General features: G+C 46.2%; 1 protein-coding gene across 3 annotated transcripts in view; it reads right to left on the reverse strand.

Moving 5' to 3' along the window:
* The window catches only part of ANKRD11 (ankyrin repeat domain 11), a 159,185-nt gene that overhangs the window by 121,924 nt on the left and 16,361 nt on the right, over positions 1-20,900 (reverse strand). For 2 of the 3 annotated variants that reach the window (XM_087738829.1, XM_087738830.1), the window contains exon 2: positions 10,220-10,297. The exons of the other annotated variant lie outside the window; for it this stretch is intronic. The gene's annotated coding sequence lies outside the window, so the exon portion shown is untranslated. The remainder of the gene's footprint in view (positions 1-10,219; positions 10,298-20,900) is intronic. 3 annotated transcript variants of the gene reach the window in all.

Raw genomic sequence — 20,900 nt, forward strand, 5'->3', positions numbered from 1 at the left:
ATGATTTCCCCCCCCCCCCCAATAATTTATTTGTTTTTATGTTTTTATTTCATCAAATTATTTACTACCTGTTGGCATTTGATTTTTGACTCCATATAACTTTTATATACCATTCAATCTGTGTCATTATGTTAATTAACGTCATTTACAACAAACAGACCTAGTATCAGTCTCTGAGGTTAGCTGCTCAAAAAAAATTCGGGAGCAGCAGAGTTGGTTCATTCCTTACCCAAGAGCAAAGAAAGCTTTCATTAAACCTCTCAGAAGTTAAAGTTCCAAAGCAAAGCTCTCCCATGAATGTTTTTTTACTAACTTAAAATAAATTTCTGCGAATATTTATTTCCTACATTATCTTCCACCAAAATGTGCATTTCTATTACGACACTTAATTCCAATTAAGAAAATGTTGAAAGGCTTCCTGCAAAAAACAAATACAGGATATTAGCAAGACTACAAGAACGAGGTAAAAACTACTGAACACAACAAAATAATTTTCTTCTGACTATGTAACGTGAAGAGGAAGTGTATTTCTTATGACACCAGCAATAAGTCTAGGTCCAGCAGAGAATAACCAGAGCTATTCAACATTGACCTTTTCATCCTTATACCGTTAGCTTAAACAGCTGAAAAATTATATGCAAGGACAAAACCGACCAAAATCAAAGAACTCCTCCTGCCATACCTACCAACATCCATCAAACTGACCAGCTCCTCTCATTTCTGCAGTTCCTCCAAGTATTTCCCCCCCGCGTTAGTCTGTTGCCGGCGTTTGGCCGCCTGCTCGGGCTCAGCGACGCCGGGCTGCGAGTCAGCCACGGGGCGAAGCCCGAGCGCACGCAAACACACCCAGTCCTCAGGCTGCCATCCTGCCTCTCGCCAAGCCCGGACACAAACCGAGTGTCAAGACTGCCAGGAAATTCAGCATTAAGGCTCAATGTTATCATCTGAAGCCAAGGAAGGTCACAGATAGCGTACGCAAAAACACCTGAGCTCTGCCCCGTGGAGTCCGAGCCTCCCTGCAAGATGCATGACAACTTGTAGACTAACGACTTTTCCTAAAAACCACTGAAGCCTGCAAGTATAAAAATTTTCTGAGGGTACACGAGGAACTGATAGTGGCACACCAGAGGTCCTTCTTTATAGCAGCTACGGCCGCCAAGAACAACAGATGCACCGTTCTGGGCTGCTTTGTCAATCCTTAGAGGTCACTCCTATCCCGCAAATCCTCCAAAATTTTAATTACAGCCAGGACTAAGTCCTCCAAGAGCTTCCCCCTTTCTTCATCGTATCAGGGCTGTTACACACACAAGGCACTGGAGCCACTCTCACCCAAGAGCTGCTCCCAGCCTTCCCCAGCCACGCACAGCACCCAGGTGTTTCCAGCAAAGCCCACGTCGACACAAAAGGCAGTAGCATGGGCCTGACCCAAGAGCTGGTGAGGTCATTGCTGCTTCTATATTATTGCAAGATAATAGTGTATTTTTACGTTATTGTATCATAGGGTGAGTCCAGACACACGCACCGCACAAACCCCACCAAAATCCAGGAGTTGTTCTTTTAGGTCAGACAAAACTCAACTTCTGCCGTCAGCGGTGAGCACGCAGATGGTGTGAAGCTGGGAAAACTGGACATCACCTCGACAGAACCCTCAGGCATACACTCTGTAGTTTAGATAACCACCAAAATAAACATTTTGAAAACTGAACTCCAGCGATGCAGGAAGAGACCTGTCCCCAGGCGGCAAAGTCCTTCTGCATTAAAAAAAGTGCCGTCGCTACCCGCGCTGTGACAGCCCCGGTCCCTGGCATCTCACGTCCCAAAACACTAGCATTGCTATTCGACGTCAATCCATTTTGATTCTGCAATTCAAACCTAGAAGCGAAATCCCAGCCCCGGATACCTCAGGATACAACGCGCAGTAGTCTGTCTGTCCTGCAAATCGATGCAGTTTCCGTGTTCCCGCGACTCCTGTGTGACGACCACCGGAGCTGCCTCCCGACCGCCTCTCCCTCTGTGACCCTAATTACCAACCGCGACTTAACACCAGAACTACCAAAGCCAGCCCGCTTGGATTACTAATTCACTCGGACAAAAAATAAATAAATGAAAAATAAGAATCCATGACAAGTTTTACTTGCAACAGCAAACACAACATCCATTTACAGCGGCGATTTCCTAAAATAAATTGTACACATGCCTACCATCTCCTTTCCTCTTAGGAGTGGTTAACCCAGAAAGGTGAAGTTACACAAGCACGTTGCTGCTCGAGAGGGGAGACCCACGCGCTGGCTTCACCAGAAATAGCTATTGTGCTCCAAAGTAACCTCTAATATTTGAATTTAAATTTCAAATAAATTTAGGTGAAAGATTAAAGAAAGAATGTCGTTTTGCCTTTCCAGCACGGTGGAGATGCTTGTCTTTCGTAACGAGGGAGCCCATAAAAATAACAAGGGAGAAGATTTACACCCAAGCTCCTTAAAAAAAATAAAGAATGAATTACTGATTTTTGCAGCTACTTAGTGGTAGGAACAGATGGTTACAGGCAATAGTATTGACAACTTAACAAGCTACCACCCCCAAAGGTGAGCTTCCAAGTCTGTTCCAAATTCAAGAGTTAAAAACATTACAGCTGAGACTGCTGCTCTTGGGGCAAGCAGAGAGTTTTAGCCAGTCCCACAGTGCTTCGGAAATCCGCTTTACTCACTGCTGCGCTTGCCATGGCCTTCACCGACGGGCTGTGACTCCCCAAAACGGCCCGGCGGGGTGGCCTGCGGCCATCTGCCCGCACCCCAGATGAGCCCGGGCAGCGGTGAAGGCAGGCAACGCCGATTAAACAGCTCTGAGTAAAAGCAGAGCTTTCAAGTATTTGTCTACCAAACCAAAGCCACTTCCGAGGACGGAAAGGCCAGGCATGCCAGCTTCCCAAAACGCCCAGGCACAGAGAGAGGTTGCGGGAATCGGGGCCCCCCGGAGCCCCTGCCTCTGCCACGGTGAGCAGAGCTGACTGCCCGCACCCCCTCGCTCGCTCAGATGTCCACAACGAGACGCAAGTTTCTGCGGAACACCCAAGAAATCCCTTCTCCCAGCTCCTGTACATCTCCAGCAACTGGAAACCATTAGCCTGTCCACTCTCAATCCAAGATCAAAACACCAATTAAAACATTAACTTCTTAAATACATTTCAATGAAGTTATCTTTGAATTTCTGCTGGAGAAGTCCAGCAAACTACTATAAAACAGGGATAACACGCAGCATTGCAGAAACTGTCAGATTACCCGAGTTCTCAAGCATCTAATTAAGCCAGTAATGAATTAGACTGAGCCTGCAAATCTCAGCCCTTGTTGTCTTATTCTTCTAAAATTAAAGCTCTGCCAAGAATTTAACCAAGGGAACAGAAATAATGACAACGCCTAGTCTCCATCTTCACACTCAACATTTAAGACTTACTTTTCAGAAGCATTTCCTGGTTTTATCAAAAGTCCCCTTCCAAAGGATATCAATAAAGCAGATCTATCAGTTTTGCATTTGCTTGCAATAACAACGGTCTGCCCCTTTTAGATGTACACATTAAAGAAACAGGCTGCCCCTGCCCGGTAGCGTTAGACACCTCAGTGGTTCAGCCAAACCATCTTCCATGCCAGGTTTCCATAAAATGCAGGCACTCCGGTTTTTCCTGCCACGTTACACCACCCAGCAACCGTTCCCACCTCGGGGGGTGTCAGGCCGCTGACCTGTACCTGTCGGACACCGACTGTCCCACCTGCAGCTCCACCAAAGATGCCCAAGTCGCTGATGCACCTCCCGCAGCCCGAGAGGAATGCATTCCCCCAAACACCAAAAACTACTCCTCTCCCTTAAAGGACGCAGGGATTCGAGCGCCAAAATCACCAGGCTCACAACGATCTGCACTATTATTTAAAAGAGCAAAAGATAAGGGAGCAAGAACGACCTAAACTATCATTCATTCAAGAAGCACAAGAGCGAGTCTGGTCCTATCAGCAGGCCTTTGGTCCGCAAGCTCCTTAGGGTAGGAACAGATTGCACACCTCTTGCTGCCAAATGCATCATCTGCACTTAATCATAGCGTGATGGATATCCTCTGAAAACAAGCGATTTCAGCCATATTTTGTGTAATCCTGCCATTTCACTCCAAAGCCTGTCATCTCTCATCCAGAGTGTCACTTCCTCAGGGCGGAGACCGTCACTTCTTTCCCTTTCAAGAATACGCTTTGGTGCTACGCAAAACACTCCGAAATAAGTAAAACCGTCGCTCCAAACGCTGCGCCTCGCTTCTCCGGTGAGCGGTCCTGCGCGCCGAAGCCTCCTGCAACGCGACACACCAGGACCTGCCCGAAAGCACTGTCGCTCTCAGAAGGGGTCGTGCCCAGGAACGCTGTTGCACGACGACGGAAGCCGTAACTCGCCGAATAACCCAGATTCCCTTCCCGAAATCATGCCTCCGTGCGTCGCCCGGGCTGTACCTCTCTCCTAGGAGTCTTCCCCCATGAAACAACAGACTCTGCCAGCTACTGGAAATGATGATCCTGTGCACCAGCTTGTTGTAACGAACCTGTTCCCAAACACAACTGTGATTTTTAAGCGTAGAGTACATTAGCTGATAGAAATCTACAAAATCCTAACTCAAAAGTATACATTTTTATAAAAACTATGATTTTTGCGGTCATAATGTAGCCCCTTCGGAGAATAAAATCATTCAAAACCAAGTAGAGTTGGGGGGAAAAAACTCACAACCAATTATTTTCCTTCTTTTTAGGTAATTATCGCTATGGCTTTGTCTAGTTCTGAACAGGGCATGAGAGGAAGGGGGACAAGAGTTGTATTTGCTTGTGGATTGCTCTCACCAAGAACTTCCTTCTGCGTCATGGTGACCACGCAGATCGGAATTACACCCAAAGAAACAAGTCAAGCAAGACATTTTTCAAACTTTCTGCTTAGCTCAGTTCTGCTCATTAAAGGTGCACATGGGCCAGGTTAGCTTATTAGCGGTGGAAAGGTTAGTGAAAGGGAATTAATGGAAGTGCCCCGCTCTCGAACACCTGACATGCAAGAAGGAGCTTCCCTACCTACACTTCTCCTAAAAGGTACCTTCAAATTGAGGGCATGTAGGTGGCATCTGCCAAAAGTGGCATGTGAGTAACATTGGCAATTTAACACGTTCATGATAAAATACAGAGAACTGTAAAAGCAGCAATTCAAACACTCAAATCAAATGCTTATGCTGGGATTACATCCGAGAATCCAGCTTTTTCATTGGGGTAGAGGGAAGGATTTGAAAGCTCTTTTCTGCAGGTGTCAGAGGTGTTTTGTGTCCAAAAAGTCAAGCCCCTCTGACCGATGAAGAGATCTAGGCTCACAATAAAGCCACCTCTGCTTACAGTGAAGATACGGCTTTAACAATTAGATTTAGATTACATACAAGCCCCCCCTCACGCTCACACAGGTACGACAGCATATGAGCACCGTGCCAGAGAAGAGCAGTGGGTAAGCCACGCTCTCCAACCCGTCTGCCCTCAGCCTTTCCCAGGCCGAGCCACGCACCAGCACAAACCCAAAGGCCTCGCTATGCCGCGCTCCAGGCAAACCCGCACCTGAAAACCCACCCGGCTGTTTTAAGGCCCTTCCAAAATCTGCATTTTTCTGAGAAAGGGCTCCACCATTCCAGGGGTGGGGTGAGGACCGCAGCAGAAGTCAGTCAAACCCGCAAGCCGCGCAGCTCCGCTTGTTTACCGCTCCATGAGACTGTTAACTGCACTTGCACACGGCTTCCCTTCCCCTCCCCTCTCCAAGCCCCGCTTTGTAACACATCGGCTTCTTGCCCCAAAAGCCGACGCTTCCACGCCATACCCCTGAACCACAGGGAAAGCCTCGCTGCTCCGCTCGGCTGCGACCGACGTCCTAAAGAAATGTACGCTGCACTTCTGTTATCTTCCAACCCCTCTAATTTGGAAGGGATAAGAATTGAAACGTGGAAAAAAAAAAAAAAAGCTTTGAAGCTCAGAAGAACACTTCTATGCAAAGAAATATCTTCCTTGTGGAGTACTAAGCTCTATTTCCCCCAAAGCAGTAAAAATTGAAAACCGTATACGAACACGTTTAAGAACATTAACAGGAAAATAACAAGCAGTTAAGTAAAGTCACGTTCCACCTAAACAACGCCACCGTTATTGCAGCATCTGACTTTCAGAGGACAATTCAATCCTGGAAGCACGTATTGTAATTGCTTTTCCACTACGGGCCTCAGCTTTACAATTGTATCCTTCTCGGGAGGTCAGAACAAGGCACGGCTGCAGCTCTGAAAAGCAATTCTGTTTAGCAGCGCTACCTTATTCATTCTTTTAATCTTACACCTACATATTCATTATGAACTCTGTAAAATACCAGCGCCAAAACCACCACCAAAAGCCACTGCAATCTCTCTGCTGCGGGGAGAAAGCCTTGACCCTGCTGCTTCCCTAATGAAGATGTCGGGAAACACGAATCGCACCAGCTGCCGGCTCCGGCGCCGCAAACCCATCGAGTCGCCGAACCCCGGAACGAGCCCAGCACGATGCAGCCGTTTCTTGCTGGCAACAAGCAAAAAGAAGCCGCCACGATGAACCTGGATTGTTTCGAGCAAACCGTTCAAAGCAGTTTAGCGAGAAAATACCTGTCCCGCTCATCGCGGCGTGAGTGCTGCCGCCTTGCAGCCGTTCAGGCTACGCGAAGCCGGCATCTCACACAGTCGACCGAACTCCCTTTTTCTCCACCCGTTTAGATAGGACCTCTGCTGTTATTACTATGGAAAGCTGGGGGGGAGGGGGGGGGAGAAACAAAACAAAACAAACCACGAACAACAAAACACAAAAAAACCAAGCCTGTTGTAGAGACCTGAGGGTAGCAATGTTTGTAGCAACTCCTGCGTTTCGCAATAAAGGAGCCATCTACTGAGATGGAGAAATCTCAGACTTTCATAACACTTCCTGCAGTGGAACAGGCCCTCTGCTCCCTCCCCACAACGCCGCAGCGTTCCTGGTCCTCCAGCTGCACCAACGCAACTTCTCCCGGGGCAGCAGACCACGCCACAAACAATCCACGTAAACCGCTACGTGTTTACGTTTTCTTCAAATGCAGAATATCTTGGCGATCGGGTGAACGGCGCGCCATCACAAACAGCGGTACTGGCACGCGTGACGGGAACAAACCACCTCCCAGGGACAGAAACACCCTGCAACAGGTTTGCAACCAAAGGGAACAGCACAGCGGACGCCCTCCAAGTCCCTTCCCAGCACCGAAGCTTTATTTCCATTAGCCAAGCTATGAAACGTGGACCACATCATCAGAACAGAGCAAACGCAGCAGGATCTTACCACCCAGGTAAGCCTGGTCCCGAAGGTCAGGCTCCTCGGTCTCCTTCAACGGGGAATCGAGGCAGCATCCTTCACAGCAAGTTACACGCTGGCACGCACAAGTTGCTTGAGGGGGGAGAAAAAACCCAAACCAGCCGGTTTTGTGCCCCAGTGCATTTTCACTCACACGTTTACAGCAAGGGCGACCTCATTCTCATAGTCACCAACGGCCGAGGGACAAAAGCTGAGGACTTTCACGATACAAGACCTTCTCCTCGGACAAGACAGAAGGCGGCCCATCATCGCTCTGCTCGTTTGGCACACAAGTACCAAGGCACCCCAGGGTTTTACCTGTGCACAGCACGAGGAGTTAACACGGACCCGCTTTTAGGGTGACTGCCTTTTAGGATGAGAGGTTATTACTCAAGCTTGGGCCAGACATTCATTCCCTTCAATCCTTGGGCTACTCGGAGGATGGCATAAACCGCACTTCAGCGCGCCGGCAGATACCTGGGTGATAAACTGCAGCGACCGTGTATGCCGTAGCCTCCCCGCCAGCACAAAGACCAGGAATTCACCTCTACAGCTTCAGAACACGCCAGATATGGGTAATTTTTAAGCCAACACTGGAGGATTCTGATCTTCTCCCCAACGTCTCCATACTGCCGTGGCCAAGGAACGGAGCTATTAGAGCCCAGACCGATATGCATTTTACGTAATGCAATAGTCTGTCTTTGCAGAGCAGCGGATAAAAACTTATTTTACTGGAAAAGGTCACTTAACTATCATCTCCCACGGCTCACGAAACCCACAAAGCAAAATCACTCTTTTTTTTTTTGTTGTTTCAGAAGTCAGAGAAACATCTGACTTCATAGCAGTTATTTCTTTCTCCACAGTGTGAATGTTTTGTCACATCATACATCCTCAACCTTCATCTGTCAAGTTTTTCCATCCACGGTTTCAGCTAGACTCACAATCAAAATAGCATGGCTTTACATAAACAAAGTACAAAACATCCAGAGAGAAAGGGGCTAAAGATGCAGAGAAGCCTATGTGGCAAACTTTTCTAAAGGGCAGCTACCGTAGCCATGCAGCGCATAATTTAAGCTCTCAGTAATAATCCTAAAAGATATGAGTGGCCAAAAGGCAGGGGATGCAGAGAAAAGGCCCTGGAGAGGTGCAGTCTGCCATAATGCTCTATAATCCGTCAGGAAGCAAGTTGTTTTGCCCAGTGGGCAAGTACACTATGCAAATAGGTTTGAATGTTTAGTAAGGTTTCGTTTAAGTGAAAGGTACCGCAATTAATACTATGCTGATAAAGGTACGGCTTGCATTCAAAAAAGCAAACCACCATTTGCTTCAAAATTCAGAAAGAAAAATCTTCATAGTGAACTATGAAATGTAATAGGCAGTAAACAACCTGGTTTACTCCTGATGTTAGGATTCAGCTCAGTTTTTCAGGGGACTGCAGAGCACCCATTAAGGAAAGAGCTACCGCATACTACAGCAAAAGGTCTCACACTTCATACACTTTAATTACTTAGCTGCAGCAGGGGAGAGTTACTGATGCCTAGGCTGTTTTGTTTCACTGGGAAAGGCTTCTACTGCTATTAATATTCACCAAGGGAAACTGAAATAACGTCTTGTCTCCATCTGAATACCTTGGAATTATTACGGACAAAGTAAACTGGAATTATTACGGACAAACTAAATACAAAGATTTCTTTTCCTCAAAACCCCGGAAAGAACGAGACCTACCAGCTTGCAAAGCCACCTCATAGAGCAGCCCTGTATTTCGACACAGAGTAACTCTCCTTCAATAATGGCCTTTATCACAACGACAATTTCAGCACAAATCATCCCATGGCAGCATAAACCAAGAGGTTAGCCAAGTACCCAAAGCCCCACGGCAGAAGCAACGCACGGCGGGTTATCTATTGAGAGCCTTCCCCATCGTGTTTCTGGGCATGCTGAGGATGACCTTCAACTCCGCACCGCTGAGCTTCCCCTCCGTAACGCTGCCGTGACACACACCGCAAAGCCGAGCTCACGGAGAGCAGCAAACAACAGCTTTTATTCAGCCTGCAACACACCAAACTGCCAGGACTGCAGAAAAAGAACCAGCAAGAACAAACTCCTTCCTACCAGCTACATCTATATCATTTCGCTTTCCAAAGGACAGCGCCGACCTCTCTCATCCTCTCGCTTAGGCAAAAATCCTGGTTTTCCCCCTAAATTCCACTCCAGCATAGCCTATTATTTCTGCAGCTGCTAACTCCACCAAAAAGTTGAATCCTAACGCTGACTCAAACTGTCGTCTAAGCATATTGGGAGGTTTCTCTGCCCAAAATGAAACCTAGGTGCCATCTGTTTCAATTATAACTAATCACAAGGAGACATAACATTGTGCAACTGGCACTTTTTAAAAGACTTTTTTTTTTTTTTTAAGAGACATTTTGAAAGTGAAGAGAAAGAAAGAGGACCGTGATATCCTAGAGGCAGAAGGATACTTAATACTCAGCAGTCGGCAGCACCAACAAGCCAGGCAGTCTGCCGGACAAGCCAGCGCTGGAGCCACCCCCGCAGGAAAGTGAACTTTCGCTTTCACTGAAGTCAGGGAAAAACTTGCTACCTTTGAAACTATATGAAAGTGAAAGGGCATCTCAGAACTAAAGACGTTTCCTATGATATTCTCAGTTAGTCCTTGTAAGTTATTCCATGGAAGTTTGCAATTTTTACCTTCAAGTTTCAGAAAATAAAGAAAAACTTTAAAAAACCAAACCAACCCAAAACACAAATACATCAACATGGACACAAGCAGCTTGTGAGGTAACAAAACAGAAAATCTGGACAGAAGCAAGGTAAATATTTACCGATTCCATAGTTGAAAGCTGTTGTTAGCAGGACATATATTAAAATCCAACAGAGGTGTGTCCCAAAAACAGTGTAATCTGAAAAACACAGGAATTAGTTCGTTAGAAAATTAAAACACACAATTTAATTCTATTCACAACAAACACGCTGTATTTGAGTACATGAAGACTACTAAATACAAATCCATGCCTAATCCAGAAATAAGCTTTCTGATAACTAGTCTGCACAAGCAGAAGAATAAAAGAAATAGCGGAAAGCTTAGCAGAGCATCAACCAAGTTCCTTAACTTTCTGATAATAGATTAAAAAAAAGTACTTGTCTCCAGGCTTCTGTAACCATCCGCATGGTTTTACAGTCATTTTACTTATGAGAAAAGGTACGTCACCCCCCAACGGCAAAGCAACCCACGAACGGACGGACTACGCGGGGAAGGGCGGACTGCGCACCGCGCGCTCCCAACTGCCCTGCGCCGGCAACTCGCTTTCTTGAACAACTTAAGCAGTATTACCCGTGACACAACCGCGTTCTTTCTAAGCACACCTTTGGACCCTTGCTCTGAATAGCAGTTAATCTATTACAAACCTCTAACATTTTTTTTTTTTTTTAAACAGCTCTTGCTGCACCTTTCAAGGGTATTTTTCCAGCTACAAATTCCCAAAGTGGAATTTCCAACGCCGGGCAGGAACCGGCAGGAGCTCTCAGCACCCAAGGCAAAGGGGAATTACATTGATTAACTGGGCGACCGAACCGGTAGGTGGAAGGGTTGGCAGACGATTCCGAGTCCAAAACCCAGCACCCGACCTCCTCGCCGCCTCTCACGACAGAGGAACGCTCAGCGGCGCGGCGTGGGCAGCCTCGGGCGACCGTCACGTCGGCGCGGGCAGAAACCCGGCTTGCCTGACGAGCGTCAGGGCTGTGGCTAAGCCCGGCCTATCTCTGAGTCACCCGGCTCTGCCTGCACGCCTGACGAGCACGTTTGCTCAGAAATAAATTTCTCTTCCCAGTCAGAGCAAACTAGTCTGTTCCAGATGAGATCTCCACGAAAGTCACTATCGTTCTTCAGGTGATCTGGCCTGCTCCCCAACTGCAGGGGGGCCAACTTTCGGACAGCACAGCTCAGTAGGAGCCCGAACAAGTCACACGAGCAAGGGCAAGCCTGAACTACAAATAAGCATGGTTGAGGGCCTGCAATGTGGAAGGCCAGAGAGCTTGGGCAGAGCCACGTGTAAAACTGTCTTATCCCAGATTTTTTTATGCCCATGATGAACCAAAACACCTCCCAATATCCGCTCAGCATTAGCAGGTTCTTACTTCTACCTGTAACTACGGGAAGAGTCAACCTACACTCTAAGCAAAACGCAGAATGTCTTCAAAACACGCATTAGCTGTGTAATAGCGATACCTGAGCTTCTGGACTCGATGGAGTTGTGGGTCCCTTCCAACTCAGGATATTCTATGGTTCTGCTATGCCTCCAGAGAGAAGCAGCTCAACGAAGGAACTTTTTACAAAGAAATAAGCTGGTGACGCACTGCAGACCACGACTGCCGAAGCTCGGCCGTGCCAGGCCAGCAGCGGTAACCTGAAGCGCAGGCACTGGGCCTTCCCCAGTCCGACTGAAGTTATTCTGGTCTGCTCGAACAGGTTAAAGGGTTAACTGCCAACCCCGCACGCCGCTCGCTGCCAAATTCCCCACTCAAAACCCCACGGCCCCTCTGATCTCCAGACTCTGGAAACCACACCGAGGGACACAATGACCAACTCCTGTTCCAGCTGACAATGGAAAATTTGGATTTCTTCCAAATTACCTTTTTTTTTCCTAAAAGGAGCAGCTCTAAAAACCTATTTTACACTCAAAACCTCACATAGATAAAGTTACAAGTGGGGAACTGCAAAGCACAAAACGTGTTCTTTTCAGTAAAACTGCCTACCACTTTTACTTGCTTGCTCCGTTTCCAGTTGCCCCTTACGAAGTGCTGAAGATTCCCCAGCTCACACAGACCACCTTAACTCCTAGGACCTTCACATCCTGGTCCTCCTCCTCCTCCTAATTACACTCTGCTCCTTCTGTTCTTTTTCTAAAGCCTCTCACACCGACGCCTTTACCGTGGAGCTCCTTCGGGGCAGCCAACCCCTACTTTTTAAACCCTCTTTTAATCTATTATTATTCTCCCCAATTCCGCCTCCACCGCTCCAAGGCCCAGCTCCCTCACACCACGCTCCAGAGCGCAATGCTTCTTTAAACAGCAACAGATTCAGTTTCCTATAATCTTTTCACAACTTAGCAGTCAACAGGACCGACCTATGTAGAGCTCGTGACGTGCAGTTCAATTTTATGCTTTACTGCTGCCCGTCACCTTGCAAATGGCTTCTCTGATGTAGCTGGATTTGGACACCTGCCTTTAAAGACCAGGACGGTCTTTAAAAATCCATCCAGGAGAGACCCTGAGGCTGACAGGACAGATACACGGCGGAGGAGGCTGGCAGTCCTGGGAGAGCCTCGTCTGCTTCGAGAAACTTTCACTCCTTGATGAAAAATTAAAGATGTCCAGACGAGCAACACAGCTGCATCCAGGGTAGAGCCGCTACCAGCTACGCTAAGAAAAGTCTTGGGAACCACAGTGAAAAGGAGCAGGCCAAAATAAAGCCAAAAGACCCAAACACATATACGGGCACGTGGTCCTGACTCAAAGAAAGGAAATCCTGCAGCAGGAAAACTTTTCCAGACAACCCAAAGGGAAAGAAATTAAAGTTTTCTGACATTTTTCTTTCAAAAGAGCAAAGGAGATAAAGCCATACAGCTACCTCGTGGTTTTTTCCAAGGCAAGCGAGTCCTGGGGCACTGCAGGATCCCCTGATGGGGAACCGCGGTCCTGCAGAGCACAGGGACAATACTTGCACAGCATCTTTTCCAGCGTGATTCCCCTACTCCTTTCATACTCCTCCATAATAAAAGTCACAACTCTAATTAGAGCTACTCACTTAAACAGCAACAAAAGATAAACTAGGGGGGAAAAAAGGCTGAACTTCCAACTGCGTCACCTGGAAAATCAGTAGTGCCACTTGCCAACAGTAGTGACTATGATCAGTTGTGAACAAAATTATCATAAAAGTCTACGGGAATCCTGTCCCATGACATACTGATAGACAATTTTGAAGATCTATTTACATCTGTTTCCTGGCCCACGAATAGCAATTGTAGTCGTTACCTAGCTCACATATAAAATATACATTAAGTATTGTAACGCTGAAATAGCGAGCCAAGTAACTTTCACCCTGAACAGCGTACCTTTTTTTTATGAAATGGTTATCAAATCCCTTACGAAGTGCAGCAAATACTTCAGCAGAAGATGCCCGGTGCGCAGACCATGGGCAAAACCCGACTGGTAACGTGTATTTGGGTCACTTGCACAATGTTCCTGTTGTGCGGAATCCAACATTTCAATTTAAAACCAACTTCACTTCCAAAAGCCTAGATGATAATTAATAACGTTGGACACGTTTATCCATCCAATTTTCTTAGCTTTAGCCTTATGAAAACGTATCACTTCACAAGCTGACAGGACCATCCCCGCTTTCCCTTCTGTGAAGTCGCAACGCTGACCGTTGGACCACGCTCCCGTCTGCGCCCAGCTAGCGGCAGCTACGCAGAAACCATTTTGCAATGCAAAACGACAGACATTCAGTCTTCCTTTGTGTTGAAATGGTAGTATAAATGCCAAATAATTAAGTGTTCAAGGTGACCAGATTCTGGTTTAAAACAGGCTCAGTCTTTCAAGACCTGTGATGCTTTATTTTATATTAATGTGAAGTAATTTGGAAACTCTGGGTAAGCAGACAGTTCCATTAAAAAAAAAAAAATAAGTGTTTCAACCTCTAAGTTCTTGCACCAACTTCTGTTCTTTCACACGTAGTCCTCAGCAGTTCCCCACTGATTAGTTATTGATTCCTCTCGCTGCGCTCCCAGACAGATCAGTAAACTTCACATTTAGAGCACATGGTGCAACTTTTCCTAGCGCCCACTAAAAAAAAATTGGGAATCAAGTAATTCAAACTTATTTAATAAAAGGCTTTCTCGCAACTTTACAGAAATCAGCGTTTGAAGATGGAAAATGCTTTACAATCACAAGATGTGACCTAAAAAAACCCAGTATACTTGCATTAAGATTAACCATAGACTATTTCCATCCAAGCCGCTCGGGCAGACAGTTGCGATCTGGCAGAGAACGCTAACTGGTTCCAGTAGCGAGGCAGGAGGTGGCTTCATAGCCCGATGTCAGCCATAAAAGAATAAAACCGGCCCGGTTCTGTACAGAGGCAGAGTCACTTAAAAGGGTCTCTATGAAAAATGTGTTCAAGATTCAACAATTTACTACATCTAGATATTTCTAAATTTGATCAGCTGAATGCAGAAAGGGTTCTACTTAAATCTCCATTTTACAGGGAGCAGGAAAGAAGCCATCCGCTGAAGTCTCATTTCAAGCAATCGAGAGGCCAACCTCCCCACAAGCAAGTCCATTTTTTCTCACTAGTGCTTCTCCGAAGCAAAAAGTTGTATTCTGATTTAAAGACAGACTTGCATCAACTCAGATTTTGTGGTGATCCAGAACTAAGAAGGGTAACAGGGTATCGGTATGAGATTTAGATTCTGGTTTAGACCAACTTCTGAACGGAAAAAATCTCCAGGGAGTAGGACAGCCTTTTTCCACAGTGCTCATCTGCTTCCCTCATTTCGGGAAGAGACAGGATTTCAACGAGGCATCTCTCCGAGGGCTTCGGTAACAACACACGCTGGGGAACACACAAGACACCAACGAGCTTACGCTTTAGATGAGCTCCGTTACCGCAGAGGCGGAACTCAAGGAGGTACGAGTACAACAAGTCTGGAGGGAGGGTAAATCTAGGCGCGTTTTCCAACGCGCTCCACGGGCATGCTCAGAACAACTCGGCGAGACTGCCCGCGCAGCACCCTGCACGCAAACGCTGATCTTTCGCCCTGCCGAAATGATGAAAAAGACTCACTCTCGGGAACTGTAAAATCACATTACAATTCAAGAATCTGAGAAAACGGCAGTGGGGGGCAGAATCCGTAAGCAGACAGCACTACGGTCCCCACGTACTTATTATCGACTGCACATCTTCCAGGAATATTGGCAGTACCTTCTGCAACAACAGGGATGTTCCTGCCTGGGTACAGCACCCAACTCAGTTAAGAACCCAAACGCCAAGTGCTGGTGTTGGGGGAAGACATCAAAGTGCCGTCCGTACAGAAACGGGGCAGAAATCACGGCCTCCGCTCCTCTCTGTAGGTTTTGCTCGCGCCCCCCGAGAGCCAAGAACAGCCCTGCCCAGCGCGGCACTGAAAGCTTTCCTCTGGTCCCTCGAGGGGACGTACGGCTAATGAAGACCAGCAGATTTGTGGTAATTTCACTCAAGAGCCTGGAAAAGCACACCCAGACCACTCTGCAGAGCTCGGGACTACTTAGCAAGAGAAGGCAAAAGGAGAGGTGTTGCACTGGAGATCTGAAGCGGGGGAGAATGTGTATTTCTTGGAAATGACTCTGAAATTAGCGATAAATAACATGCCTTTAACTGAAATGCCCTGCATCCTATCAGTAGCTTACAGACCAAGCATCTCCGAACACATGCACGCTGAGCAAGCTGTTGTGTTCAGCGGGACCAGTCACACTCGCTCACGCGTGCAGCTGCTCCTACGCTTTAAGAAGAAATTTCCAGCAGCGGTGTGAGCTACAGAAAGTGCCTTTCACCAGAATCTACAAAGCAGCAAATATTTCTGCAGCAATCATGACAGCCAGCTACGCTCGTACAGTACCAGCTACCGACGTGAAAAATCACAGTGCAGAAAGAATTCTACTAGCGCTTAAAAAAAGAAAAAACCCAACTTTTCAGTATGTTTGATTTGACAAAACCGTAGCATCAAGTAAAATTTAATTTGATAGCTTTCAGAAACTAAGTAGGTAATATATTCTTGATCTCAAAGTTCCTTTATTTTGCCCTGCAGACAATATGCATGCTGAGATCTACATTTTTTAAAGCTCCTGTCATCTTTGCCACTTGATAAAAATACAAAATAACCTGATACTGTCCTCAGAAACACAGATCAAGATACTTATGTGTGGGCTGAAGAGCCTAAGGCTCAATTTATCCCACCAAAACAAGGATGAAGGAAGGGAAAGATGTGGTTCCTGCGGAACCAAATTGTCCTTTAAGTGCTTTAATTGAAAGTCTGACACGGACAGCACAGTCCACAAGAAACCAGGGGCTGACAATAGTCTAAATTCAGTAACGACTAAGCTGTTTAGAGACCTCCAGTGAATTAAAAGAATCCAGGATCCGTGATGCCTAATAACTCGTTTCAATGCGTTTCAGGTATTCCTCAGATTTGTGCTTTTTTCAATCCATTAAACGACACTAGTTGCAGTATTTACACGCTGACAGAGCCATCAGAATCAGCTCCCATCACCGATGTTCTTGGCTGACCCCGAGGAATTACTGCACGCCATTGTCGTCCGCTTTAGAAACACTCCCAACATCACGCTTGCAAGGAGAATGGGAAACGATACTTGTGTACGGTACGTTTCTACGTCTCCTTTTATAGAAATGAGACTTGAGAAGTTCAAATAAAAACTCTGTAGTTCGTTTCAGTAGGTCAAAAGATAGCATAAAAGCGTTTAACTACTTCTCTGTTTGAATTGCATTAAACTAAAAAACTAATTATCAGCAGAAGCCTAATGTTTCGCCGAGTTTAACCCTTGCAAACACACCACAGGCAGCTGAGCGATAAACTCTGAAGTTACTGGACATTCCCACTTTATCGTTGGCTATCTGTTCATATCAGATGTTTAAAGTTCTCTGACCCTCAAGAATCTCTCAAAATTGCTAACTCCTAAAATTACCTATCATTTCTCCTGGAAAGATCCATGAAAGCAGCCTGAAAGGTACTTGGCACGGTAAAAAAACGGGGCTGTCCGAAGAGTCCCAGCTCCCAACACAACCTGAAAGCGTAAATCACTGAACTCGCTCCTTTTTTCTTGGCGTGATGTGGCAGAAGAGCAAAGCAAGCCTGAACAGCTTCCACCGAACCAGATTTTTCAATTCTGTGCACACAATTAGGAGTTCTGGAAACACACAAACGCGTTCCCTCCTCTCTCCTCCTTCACCCTTACCACCCTTCTGTGGCTTCTCTGATGAGTGGAAAGTATTAAGTCAAAATACCGTTTCTGCATTTTCCTTAACCAACCTTGGGCTGAAGCTCAAGGCTACCGCTTGCCCTTCTGTACTAGCAAGCAGAGACAAGACTCAGTCTGCCGGTCTAGAGGACACGCTGTTTTCCATGCTATGATTTAGTCTGCCTAAGTTTAAAAAAAAAAAAAAAAACCAAACTCCCCTAGTTTTAAAAAATGTTAAATACCTTAAAGATTATGCACTTTTATCAGCAAATGAATAAAGAAGTCGTAACTACGCTAGCAACATTTGCCTTGTAACAGCAGTAATTTACATCAAGTGGCCATCTCTGTCGCGGATGGAAATAAGAAAATGGTTAGGCACCCAAAAACGGTTATCCCCTGCCACTTCGGCAGCCTAGGAAGCCACAGGCGCCCTTGCTTGTCAGCCCCAATGCTTCCAAATTATCCTCCAGACCCTTACCATTTTCTTATTTAGAGCTCCAATATGAAATGTAATTACCTAAGACTGCTGGGTCTTTCCAGCCTGGTTGAATCTCCTCCAAAAAGATGCATAATCAGGCTCACTTCTTTATTAAGCGATCCGCACGTGCAAAGCAAAGACCCACTGTCTTGCTCTGGAAGAACGCGTCGTCATTACTGGTACGCAGCAAAAACGAACATACACGTTAAGCATGCGAGAATGGGTTTCCAAGAAACCCATCAGCACAGAGCAACAGCATCATATCTATTTTCAGATAACCTGAACTGGTTAGCTATCCAGCCATAAAATTCAACATCAAAACATACGGAACTCTCGAGCTGTTTATTTTAGTGTATAGTATAGCCGTTTGGAAGAGCCACAGGACGCACAATGGTATGGATATTCAAAGCAGAACTGTTCCGTGATTATTTTTAGTTCAGGTGAAAGTGAGAAGAAATTGTAACCTCTGTATTCTAAACATTTGCTGAGCCCCACCTGAAAAGCAGTAAACTTCCAATCCAATTATTCTGTAGTCAGATAATACAAAGACGGTATAAATCGCACTTTTTTAAAAGCTTAAGTACAGCAGCATACATGTAGACATGTAAAATGAAGGGCATAATATAGTTGAAAATCAAACATTTTAGAAAGCATTATCCGGGAAAAAAAAAAACTTTCAGGTCAACACAGAAACCAACACACAGTAAGTTCAAGCAAAAGGTAGGAGGCAAAGGCAAGAAATGCTGCTCTTGGGCATACAAACAAGAAGTAATAAAGGAAAACTAGCTCTACTGGAGCCAACAGCATGAGAAGCAATATTCCCAGATGTTGACAATTAGAAAGGTTTATGGGAAAACTAAAAGGAATCAATCAAGTACTAGAGAACTTAGTGTATATTCAAAAGCTACAGAATTTAAAGTTTTTAACAAAAAACAGCCAGAAGCTTACTCAGTTCCTGTCCACAGGTACCTATAAAAGAATCACAACGGATTCACCTGGCAAGCAAACCGAGCCAGCACTTTCTCTAGCTTAAATCTGTCATTGCCATCCTAGAAACTTACCACTTGCACTCAGAAACTAAAATAACCCCCAGGCACCTAGGGGAATTTCTACCCTTTGAGATCCAGAAGACGCACGACAAAGAATATGCTGATATGCCATCAAAAGGGACGCTCAAAGGTGAATTTTGAAGACAGACAAAAGTATCGCCCGTCTTTCAGAGCTCAAAAACCCCACCATGCTGAACAGAACGAAGCCAAGCTAAAAAATCTTGAAGCTTCAACTTGTCCCAGTCAAGCTCCAAGATGCTGGCCTTCAACAACCCAATGAAGACAAGAAGTATGTTCTCTGGAATTAAGGCAGTAATTTGAAGTTAGATCACAGCCGCTGTCGTATTTCAGGTACCTTCTCCTTTTCATTCCTCCTAAACACAGGTCTGAAGTGGGACAAAGACGTCCTTCCCATCATTAGACTGAATACCTTCCCTCTAACTCTACTAAGAGCCCTTTACTCATCCGTTCCACTCAAATTCCCTTTGTAAATTCTTCTAAGGGAAGGAGGGAGGGTTAACGATGCTACTAGGCTAGGAAGAGCACCAATTTATTTAAAAATATGAGTCTGCAATTTCTTACTCCGTGCTCAATTTTAACACATTGAGAAAATACAGACCATTTTTCGGAAGAAAAAAGAGTGACAGACACATTTGTCACCTTTACAGTCTCAGATATTTGCAACCATGCAATTCAGTGGCAAATTGGATACAGGTTACTATTAATAAACTGAACTATTTCCTTTCCTTTCTGAAAGCTGATTTGTGAAAAGGATGCAGGCATCCCGTTTTAAAACACACTGATTAGCCAAGGAGGAGTCAAGGAAGTCAGCGTTCAGCCTTCAAGAACTTACACGTAGCCTCTCGCAAAGAGGAAAAAAACCAGAGCAAACTTATCCAAGGAGTGCACGATCACCCGCTCCGAGCAGCGGTGTTCAGCCTCCTCAGCCAAGAAGATTCTGGGTACTCACACGGACATTACAACCGGAGAATTCAACAACTCGGATACAGGTTTCTTCTAAGAAGGTGCAGGTCTCGCTCAAAGGCTCACAGCCAGATACGTACAGCCATTACAAGGACCAGGTGACACCGTTACCTGCCGTAGCAGCAGAGCTGGCTTGATGACCCGGGAGGTCCCCAGAAAGCGATGTGAAAAATGCAATCGTTAAAATGTGCTCAAGTCTTCAGTTTCCAGAGTTATGCCAAGCGCCTTACAATCACCTCAAATTACTTAGCAAGGAGAAACCATAAAGGAAGCGCCTTCTTGATCTACACACGACGTCTCTCCCCTGTTGTCTAGGTCCTGGCAAGTTAAGGTCAGAATAAAGAGATTCTTTAAAACTACCGCATAAATGGAAAGCGCCTACAGCTTCCACTGATTATTTTTTCCCCCTTCTATTATAAGCTCCGAACAGGTTTAAGTAGCAGTTGCCATCATTAAAGAAGTTGCTCCCCTTCCATTTTCCACCCTCCTGAAAAACGCACACCCCGGCAGCAGTAGGTAAGAGCGGCGAAGCAGCCGCTGCGCAGCCTCGCTTAGCTACGGACAGCGGGTCTGGAAAGCGGGGAGAGGAGCGCACAGGCCACCTCAGCCACAAAGACTCACCAGAGAGCCTTCCTGCGTAACAGAATAAGGAAGTCAAACGTCCGTCTGCGTACGTTAGCGGTACCCCAGCTCCTCAGGAGGGGCTCGGGGGCTGCGGGTGAAGTAACCGGTTACAGCTGAGCAAAGCTGAGATCTGCCCCTGCTCAGCTGCTGGATGCCCTGCTTCTCCCTCGGGCCGCTTCTGGAGCTTGTCCATAAATCAGCTCAACCTGCCAGCCCAGCAGAAAACCTACTCTTCTTCTTCTGCCTGCTGGTCTGCCATCTCAGAAGGGGCCAAACTGGCTCGTGCGCCCCGGGAAGGGGCAGCGCTCGCCCGGGGAAGGCGGGGGAGCCTCGGCCCCCGCAGCCGCGGTGAACCGG

Source organism: Nipponia nippon, unplaced genomic scaffold, assembly GCF_047370975.1.
Source record: "Nipponia nippon isolate SJK-2023a ecotype South Korea unplaced genomic scaffold, ASM4737097v1 scaffold_7, whole genome shotgun sequence".
Classification (NCBI taxonomy): Eukaryota; Metazoa; Chordata; class Aves; order Pelecaniformes; family Threskiornithidae; genus Nipponia; species Nipponia nippon.